The sequence below is a fragment of the Octopus bimaculoides genome, chromosome 4, assembly GCF_001194135.2.
Source record: "Octopus bimaculoides isolate UCB-OBI-ISO-001 chromosome 4, ASM119413v2, whole genome shotgun sequence".
NCBI classification, from domain to species: Eukaryota; Metazoa; Mollusca; class Cephalopoda; order Octopoda; family Octopodidae; genus Octopus; species Octopus bimaculoides.
Window position 1 is genome coordinate 57,942,562 of NC_068984.1, and position 9,378 is coordinate 57,951,939.

The 9,378-nt window shown below is 35.3% G+C and overlaps 1 protein-coding gene across 2 annotated transcripts in view; it reads right to left on the reverse strand.

Annotated features, from left to right (window-relative positions):
- Positions 1-9,378, reverse strand: part of LOC106877352 (sterol carrier protein 2) — a 69,357-nt gene that overhangs the window by 20,507 nt on the left and 39,472 nt on the right. The window lies entirely within an intron of this gene.

The following is a 9,378-nucleotide window of genomic DNA, read 5'->3' on the forward strand; positions in this document are numbered from 1 at the left end:
GAGAGAGAGAGAAATTAAAGTTGAAAAATTATGTCAAAAAAATTTGTATGGTGAACTTTCCCTGCAGTAAATTGATGATGGTGAATTTAGTGGACATGGTGCCACCATGTCCTTTACCATTGCCAGCCACATCTTCAGTTGTCCTCAAGCTCATTTGCGCCAGCCTGAAAGGGGGATGCTGGGTTGACTACCTTGCGAATGAATCCACCTGGAGACTGAAGTTATGTGAGTAGAGCATGTTGCAGAGAGTAGATACAGCAGCATTGTTGTATTTTGAGGTTTGATATGAAGTCCAATGGGAGAACATGAAGAATTCGATATAGGTAATAGTGGTCGATGACTGAGTTTTTGCAGATCTTCAGCTCTCATTGGCCAGGACTCAAGCCCAAAAGAAGGATGGTCTGGATGAGCTCTTGGAAGCTATGTACTTTAGTTTGAATCCCGATCTTCAGTCATGACCAAAGACAGCTCTGGAGATGACAGAATGCAAGAAGTGTGATGTTGATTGTAAGTCAGTATCATCCTTCCCCTGCCTGGTTGCCATGAATGTTGATCTGAGGTATTTGAAGTGGTCGACTTTTTCGAGGACCTCACCACTGAGAACAATTGGCACCTTTTCCACAGAGGGGATCACAGCCACTAGAATTTTGTCTTTGGACACGTCTTCATGCCAATCTTGAGAGCCTAGGAGTTGAGGTTGTCGATACCTGTTTGGAGGTCAGCATAATTATCCCTAAAGATTGCTATATCATTAGTGTAGTCAAGGTCAGAGAGGACAAAATATGCTTTCACAGTAACACCAGGAATTTCTGCCAATTTCATGATCCAGTAGATGGTATTGTTAAACAGGGTTGAAGATAATGTACAAACACGTGAGACCCTGGAACAGACATCTAAAAATGGTGATTTTCATCCACATGTTGGGATCTTTGCTTGTCTTTCAGCAGATTCAGAAGTTTTGGTGGAAAACCAACTGTAGCCATTACTTCGCACAAAGCATATTCGTCAACTGAGTCAAATGCTGCCACAGAATCAACGAAGTAGATGATGGTTGGCTGTTGATAACATCAATGATGCTCCAGAGTTTTTCTCAGCATGAAGATTTGATCTGCACAGCCATGGCCAGGATGAAAGCTGGACTGGTTAGGATGGGTGTGCTGGTCTCACTTAAGCTGGAATCTGAGTAACAGGACTGGGGTAAATACAGCTGTGATGACAATCAGATTGATTATCTCTGTAGTTTCCACAGTAGCATCTGTCTCCTTTCTTGAAGAATGGAGAAAGAACTGCACCTTTCCAATCTTGGGAAGATTGTATAAGTCCTAGAATGCATGATTATTTGTTGCAGCCACAGAATGAGGACTTCTTAGTAGTGCTTGAAGATCTCCACTAGTACACCATCTTTACCAGCAACCTTGTTGTTTTTCAAGCTTGCAATCACAGCACACAGTTTCTTAATGGTCGGTGCTTCTGTTCAGCCATTGTACATTGTTGTGGAGGACTGATCAGTCAGCTGCCCAACAAGAGGTAGTGTCGTGTTTGACTGTTAAGGTCTAAGATCACTTCACCTTGCTTGTTGAGGATTGCTTTACTGGTTGAAACACGAAACTTAGTGATTAAATTGAGCTGCTATCAGCTCGGTCAGGTTTCACAAATCGCCAACTGAGACAGCTCACTTCATATCCGTAACAACTAAGTGCCAGAAAGAATTCTGGTCCTTCTACACAGAGCAAGCAGTCAGTCTTATGAGGTGGCAGTAAACCTCAGAACTATTGTTGCAAACCTACTTGGTTTTTTCCATCAGTTCTGTTGTAGCACTCAAGAACCAGTCTTTACAGCAGTATCTTGTGGCATCAAGATGTTTCTTAGCTGTTTCCTTGATGTTGTGTTTGAACGATTCCCACATGTTCTCTATTGGTATTTCCACATTGTGGAAAGATTCTAGTCCATCAAAACAATTTTTTAGGTCAAGCAGATGTTAGCAGTGTTCTGACACTTCAGTTTGGAAATGTTGTACCTGAATGGTCAATCCAATGACTTGTTAGCTTTCAGGTGAATCCTAAATGCTGCATGCACCAAGACATGATCAGAGCCATTTTCATTTCCAGTTTCAGCACTGCAATATGATCAAGTCAAGAACACTGCTAGTCCAACGCAACTTGACCAGGACATAGTCAATCTGGTTTGCGTTACACCATCGTTTCAGTACCAGGTAACCAAATAATGCATGGGATGTTGGAAGCATATGTTTGTAACATATGTTGTAAGCATATGTTTGGATGCTGTGAAGCTGACAAGGGGATCACTGTTTGCACAGTGATCTCCTACTGCACATACGCCCAGAATGCCATGAGCGCTCTGATTACCTTCTCCCATATGGGCATTCCAATCACCTATGACAAGAAGGTCACGCGAAGGAGCACTGTCAAAGGCTTCTTGGAGACAGTTGTAAAAGTTGTTCTTTATCTGAACATCAGTGTCTAGGGTGGATGCATACACTGCCAACATGGTGATATTGTAGATCGATCCTTTAAGGAGGGTGTGGGTGAGGCATGGAAAGACTGGCTCCTAAGCAATGAGAGCTCTGTTGGCTTAGTCACTGAGGACAAAAGTCACACTACAGTGACCAGAATTCTTCTTCACTCCACTATGGTCTCTATCAGATAAGCACGTGATGTCTATGTTGTATTAGTGTAGACCTCATCATCAGCGTTTAGGTTTTGATAGGAGTCAATGTCCTAATATTCCAGCAGACAAGGCAATGCTTCTTCCTGCAACCACTACTTGTGTATCACTCCAAAAATCCAAGAGTTTTCAAGGATTACACAATGGATGACTAAAAGCCTTTTCAAATAGTGGTTTGCAAACACTTTTTGTCCTACAGTAGAAAGTTACCGTGCCAGACATAATGTTTCCAACGAAGCACTGCTTCTTTTAAATAATGCACCGAGTCACCCAGAGAACTCAAATGACCTTTTTGAAAATGTGAGAGTAGAATATATCCCCAAGAATACAATTTCATTGGTCCAGTCAATGGATTAAGATATGGCAGCTAACTTCAAAATATGTTATATGAGAAGAACTTTCAAATAACTTATGAAAGCAATTGACAGGGAGGATAAACCTACAGCTAGAGATTTCTAGAAAAAAAATTCAACATCATGGATGCTGTGGATGACATAGTTGAGTCATGAGATAAAGAGAAACCTTCAACTTTGAATAGCACTTAGGAAAATATGTGGCCACACTGTATTTGTGACATTACAAGTTTTCCTCAAGGAGAAAGTACACATTAAATTTGGAAAGATATTGTGACACCTGCAAAGGATGCAGTATTTGAAGAAGTCATAGAGAAGAATGTGATTGAGTTGTAAGTGTCCCAAAGAATAAGTTTATCTAATGAGGAGCTGATACTATCAGAAAAAAAACAACAAAAAAACAAATGAGACAACAGAAGTTCTACCTACACCACTTAAACTGACAACAAAAATTATTGCTAAAGAATTGGCACTTATAGAGGCAAGTCTACAGGTTTTTGCTGATAATGGTCCTAATCGTAAATGTAACATGAAAATTAGAAGTGGAGTTTAAATGTACTCTTACGATATTATAACTCCTATTAATTCCCTGACATATTCCTCTTGAAATGTTTTAGTGCTCTGAATCTATATTGTATTGTCTATGTTTAGAAATATCTATTTTCATGTATAAAAGTGATTGTGTTGCTTGTTCTCTGTTGTTTTATTGTACTATTTTTTGAAAAAAGTTTGTAGGAATACAATCTCACTTGACAACATGAAAATCAATAGGAAAATTCATTTTGCATTATGGGATTTCACATTACAGCTAGATTTTCAGGAACACATTATTTCCATAAAGTGAGGGATTCCTGTATTTCATTTAACATTGCTCCAGGCTACTCAGCTTAAGTACCAGTTGAGTATTGGTACAGCTATCTCTCTCTCTTTCTTTGTCACTCTCTTCCTCCAGCTGTTACATACTTGATATCCCACTGGCTCAAGGGTAGGAGGTACTGAAAGGGTAGTCGAACATATATTGTTCATGACTACATCAACTTGTAGAACGATCAGCAAAAAACATAGTGTGTGCTGCTAAGTCATACTAGAAAGCAGGCAGGCAGCACATTATGTCTAATTTATCTCTGTGCATTGTGATGAGAAAGGGTGATTTATGTTGACAGGAGCCAACACAAGAAAGTAGTCTTGTTGGATAAGATATTGGGCAACCTGCTTATAGTTTGTGAGATCACATCTACAGCAAGTGCTTTGTAATGTTTTTGAACAAAATGCTTTGTTTTTGATTGTATGTTCATCAAGATTTTGGGTATAGGTATCTGATGAACTGGATACACTGGTATCTTATCATTATTTACATTTACCCCAATGCCAGGAAAGTGGAGCCACATCCTCAAAAATCTCTTGGACATATGAAACATTTACATTTTTAAGAGGATAGTCATTATAATTTTTAAGTTAATTAATCAGCAAGAATGTGAATGGAATTGAAAGCTGAAACAGTGTATGTTGTGTTGAGATGTGAGGTTGCGACTATCATTAGTCTCTACTTGCTCTCATAGCACAACAATATTAACCTCTTCAAATTTTAATTTACATTTATAATAAAAAAAATTTTTTTTTTTAAAACTGAAAAACTGGTATTTTAGGCTTATGTTGCGTCAAAGACAAGCTTTACTCAAAAGATTATATATTTCCCATATCATGACAACCAAACATATGACATTTTCTGCTTGTATTGATCCACCATTCTCTGATCTAGTCTCTGCTCTTTCTGACACTATCTGTAGGTCTTTTTAACTCAGCAAATATGCATTAGATAAGATATTTATAGCACCTTAATTTCAACTCCTCATTTTAAATCTTTTGGACTCATTATCTCTCTAGCTCACATTGTGAAACAAATAGGTCATATTTAACTCAACCCCTTCCAGTCATTGTAGGTTGTTCATGTCTTATCACCATACAGCATCACACATACCATTCTGATGAAGAAGGCAGTTCCATAAACATCTACCATTCATTTCATATCGTAGACATACTAATGCTAGTTGAGAACAGTATCTTGACAGGTCAATTTCAAACACTGCACTAATTGCAACCCTACCTCCAAGCCAACACTTGTAATTACTTAGCCTGCTAGCAAGAGTAGACATACCTTTCTGAAACTGTTACATATCATATTAGAAAGGGACAAATATATCTTAGAAGTCAATTATGAAACTAGGCTCCAAAAGGCAAGATGATCAAAACTGGAATGCTGGCCATGGCATTGGAAAAGTTGACAAAAATTATCACATTGCCAACAATCTAGATATCAATCCATCATCTTTCTAACCAGGAACCCTCAAAGGAGATAGAATACAACTAATCAGCATGTTCAACAACACAAACATACCATAAAAGAAAAGAAAATTACAAGTTACACTACATGTAAAAGACAGAATAAGAGAAACGAACAAAAAATAAAGCTAAATACACATTAACACACAAGCAAGCAGCCCATTTTGACCAATACACCAGCAGGACAATTGTTTTCAAGCAATGTAATATCAAATCCAATATGGATCAAGCCAGCCCTGACTGAACTCCAATCTTTCCATAACAAATCATAAGATAAACTGTAAAACAAATGTTCCACAAAAGAACTAAAAATACCTATTCAAAATTTGATCAATACTTTGTTGCAGGAAAATGTTTTTAAAAAATATCAATTTCTTAAAATGTTAGGTGGTGCTCCAGCATGACCACAGTCTCATGAATGAAAAGGGTAAAAGGATAGTTACAAGCCAAGGTACTTCTGATAAAAATATACTTACATTAACCACCATGATTGTATATTAGACAAAGTAGTAGTCATTATTAAATCAAGCAATTTGGTCATAATATTCATGAACTTCATGAGTAAAATAACAAAAGGAATAAATGAAAAAGAAATATTTGATCATGTGATTTTTTTTTTTTTTTTGCTTCAATGCTTCCATATAACTTTATTCTAATCTCCCACTCTCAAAGAATAAGGTAGGGCTATAAAGGTACCTAATCACTTGAATTGATTCATTTTATTAATGAAAACAAAGTCAATCCAGCAGAATTTGAACACAATAAAATAATCTCTTTTTACTTATCAATCTTTCATTCTTTATCATAAAAACTTAGAAAGGAAAAAAAAAAAAAGCTGCAAAACCAATAGTCGTCCCATAAGTTCCCACTAAAACCAGTAGTGAGATGCACTCCAATTGAAATGAAATAAATACTGAAGAAAAAAATGTTGATCCTTGACTAAATCCATCTTGCAGTTGTAACAAACAATGTAGGTTTTCATGCATCATGATCACAGTAATTTCGATGGGTATAGACTCTTTCTGATCCATTAATACTTTTGATTGAAGGACTTATGAAGCTATTTTCACATTTTTCCCCATACAGCATTTCAATTTATTCTCTTTACCTTGTAACTTGGTCATCCTCATTGTAAGTTTATTTTCTTAGAATGGCACAATTGCCAGATCAATTTCATAAAATATAGCACAAAATTTTCAAAAAATGGTGGATTGTGATAGTCCAAAATGAAAAATTTTTTAAGTAAATTTAAAATATAAAGATTGCCTTTAGACTGATTCTAATTTGCTGATAAATTAATATGACATTCAATAAAATCAAAATTTTAATGCAAAAAGAATTTTATTCTCTTTATTAATTTGGTTTTCATTGTAGATGAATGGGTTATACTCCCGGATGACTTTGTGAGATCTTAGCAGAAAATGTTCTATTTTACAAGTTTCATTTTTAGTCCTAAAACTGACAAAACTAGATCCAACCCCATTCTATTTCTTAGAATGTTTTAAAGAGTAACCTCCACCAAAACTAAACTATTAACCATGCCATTTCCTATTGGCAGCTGTAAACAGTCTATGCATATTCCAAATGCTGGCAATCTAAGTTCATCAGCTGCATTTTAGTGATAGGAATCTTCTCTCTTTTGGCTTTGCTTTGCAAACAAAGATTTACAAGGTGGGTAAAGGATTTTATGTCTGTGAAGTGGAACTTCACAGGTGTAGACATCTACCTGATCAAGCAGACCTTTGGCATATAAGTAGTTTGTTGTTAGACAAGACACAATCCTCAAATCTAGTCAAAATTCTGACCCTTAAATAGGCATTTCTTTGAGTACTAGTAGTTTGCACTACTATTTCTTGATTTCCACCATTTTAGATTGATCAGCCAAAGCTATAGGGTGACCCACAAAGGACAGGTGAAACAAACTCTTGGAGGAAAATTTTTCATCTTGTAAAGGGTTTCAATATTATAATATAATTTTAATGCATCCTGCCATCTAAGGTATATTTTACAGATATTTTTTCTATCTTGTGGTTAAAAGGGGAATTGTTTTCAATCATTTATCACATAATTGATTAATTTACACATTTCCATAGAATAGTTTCTTCACAGTGCTGATCTGTGCAACCAGCTGAAAGTTTCTCTTAACAGACATCGATGCTAGAAGGTAAAAATTTGGATTATATGATTTCATTAATCTGTAGAGAGAATTATTAATGTGACAAAGGTTTGAAGCATTGTCTGTTCCAATAGTAAAACTATTTTTTGTATGCAGTTTCAAATCAGATGCAATTGATGGCAAAAAAATTCTTTTACTAATAAGTTCTAAATGATCAGTTACAGATATCTGCAAGAGAAACTAAACATCTTGCTGACTATAGTTTAATTCTGTCCTTTTACTATGGAAAAACAAATGATTTAATAGTTTGAATCAAATTTATATTGCAGCACTAGTTTCTTCCATGTTTTAGTTAAAAAACCAAGCTTCGTTAAAACATTTATTTTTGAGTTTACATTTCAACCTCACACACTTTACATAAAGCTTTTTTTCCTCAATTTGAAAATTGTGGATCTGTTAGGATTTTTCAGATTTTTTAACATGCTTTAACTAATTTTGATCTTTTTCCATACTAGCATGAGTTAGACAAATACATTATTGAAGCACTGTTTTACAGGTAGGTGCCCTTCTTACCACTAACCCCTACTTGTCTTTCAAGTAGACAATTTGTTGACAAGGCAAATCATAATGTCAGTGCTTTTTAGTTCAGCACTTTTTGAATCAGTACAAATGTAAAGAAACACATAGATGTACATGTACACATATATATACATGTATATATATATATGATCCCAAAAAATGAAGAACAAACACAAAAACAACAACATGAGGACGTGGTACATGTAAAGTATTAGCAGATGCTCAGGGAAGGAAAGAAAGGTGGTTTTACGTCTTGAGCAAAGCTCTTCTTCAGAAACAGGAGACAGAGACAGAGGAAAGTCCAATAGAAAAGGAAGATGGAGGGAAAACAAAATCACCAATGATTCACATGTGGTTACATTTTGAAATGGATATATATATATATATATATATATATATATATATATATATATATATATATATATATATATATGATGTTAACGTTAAATTCAACTTATGATGAAAGTAAGAGATGTATTGAAAGATACAGAAACAATTTATTCTCAAACGATTGAATGCTAATAAAATAGTGTGAACAGGAAAAATTATCCATACATTGCAGAAAAATACGTTACCGGCCAGCCATGAGACTCGAACTCACATCCCTGTGATTATGCGTCAAGTGCTTTACCATTAAGCTTAACTGCCCAGTAACAAATTCTTCTACAATTTTAGAATTTATAAATTTAGCGTTATAAGATGCTAACATTAAATTCAACTTATGATGAATGTAAACGAAGTTTGCTTGAGAAGCATTGAGATGTATTGAAAGATACAGAAATAATTTATTCTCAAACGCGTGATAATGCTAATAAAATAGCACGAACAGGATAAATTATTCTAAAATTGCAGAAGAATTCGTTACTGGGCAGTTTAGCTTAATGGTAAAACACTTGATGCGTAATCACAGGGATGTGAGTTTGAGTCTCATGGCTGGCTGGTGAGGTATTTTTCTGTAATGTATGGATAATTTATCCTGTTCACACTATTTTATTAGCATTATCACGCGTTTGAGAATAAATTATTTCTGTATCTTTCAATACATCTCAACGTTTCTAAAGCAAACTTTGTTTACTTTCATTATAAGTTGAATTTAATGTTAACATCTTATAAAGCTAAATTTATAAATTCTAAAATTGTAGAAGAATTCGTTATTGGGCAGTTTAGCTTAATGGTAAAGCACTTGACGCATAATCACAGGGATGCGAGTTTGAGTCTCATGGCTGGCCGGTAATGTATTTTTCTGTAATGTATGGATAATTTATCCTGTTCACACTATTTTATTAGCATTATCACGCGTTTGAG